Source organism: Gossypium arboreum, chromosome 3 (assembly GCF_025698485.1).
Source record: "Gossypium arboreum isolate Shixiya-1 chromosome 3, ASM2569848v2, whole genome shotgun sequence".
Classification (NCBI taxonomy): Eukaryota; Viridiplantae; Streptophyta; class Magnoliopsida; order Malvales; family Malvaceae; genus Gossypium; species Gossypium arboreum.
In genome coordinates this window covers 79,322,511-79,323,037 of record NC_069072.1, presented here as the reverse complement: position 1 = coordinate 79,323,037, position 527 = coordinate 79,322,511, and the positions used below count along the sequence as shown (strand labels likewise).

The following is a 527-nucleotide window of genomic DNA, read 5'->3' as shown; positions in this document are numbered from 1 at the left end:
TTGGCAAATTTCCTAGAATTTTTTGATACATTTAAAATCAATGGCATTTCTGATGATGCCATACATCTTCGGTTGTTTCCCTTTTCGTTAAGGAATAAGGCTAAATAGTGGTTGAACTCTTTACCACGAGGGTTAATCACTACTTGGGAACAAATGACCGAAAAATTTTTATTAAAATATTTTCCACCAGCTAAAACAACCAAATTACGTAATGATATCTCTTCTTTTGTGAAAATGGAGTTAGAAACACTCTACGATGCATGGGAGAGATACAAGGACCTTTTGAGAAGGTGCCCTCACCATGGGTTACCGCTTTGGCTACAGGTTCAAATGTTCCATAGTGGCCTAAATCCTTCGACTCGGTAGATGATTGATGCAGCCGCTGGAGGAACTATCAATAATAAGACACCTGAGGTAGCTTACGAATTTATTGAAAAGATGTCACTGAATAACTATCAGTGGCAAGTTATGAGAACAAAGCCGACGAAAGCAGCTGGTGTCTTCAACCTCGACACAGTTACTATGCT

At 38.9% G+C, this 527-nt stretch overlaps 1 non-coding gene across 1 annotated transcript; it reads right to left on the bottom strand.

Annotated features, from left to right (window-relative positions):
* Positions 1 to 201: 201 nt before the first annotated feature.
* LOC128290787 (small nucleolar RNA R71) lies at positions 202 to 308 on the bottom strand. The gene has a single exon (XR_008280573.1). It is a non-coding gene; the product is annotated as a small nucleolar RNA R71 (small nucleolar RNA).
* Between the last annotated feature and the right edge of the window lie 219 nt (positions 309 to 527).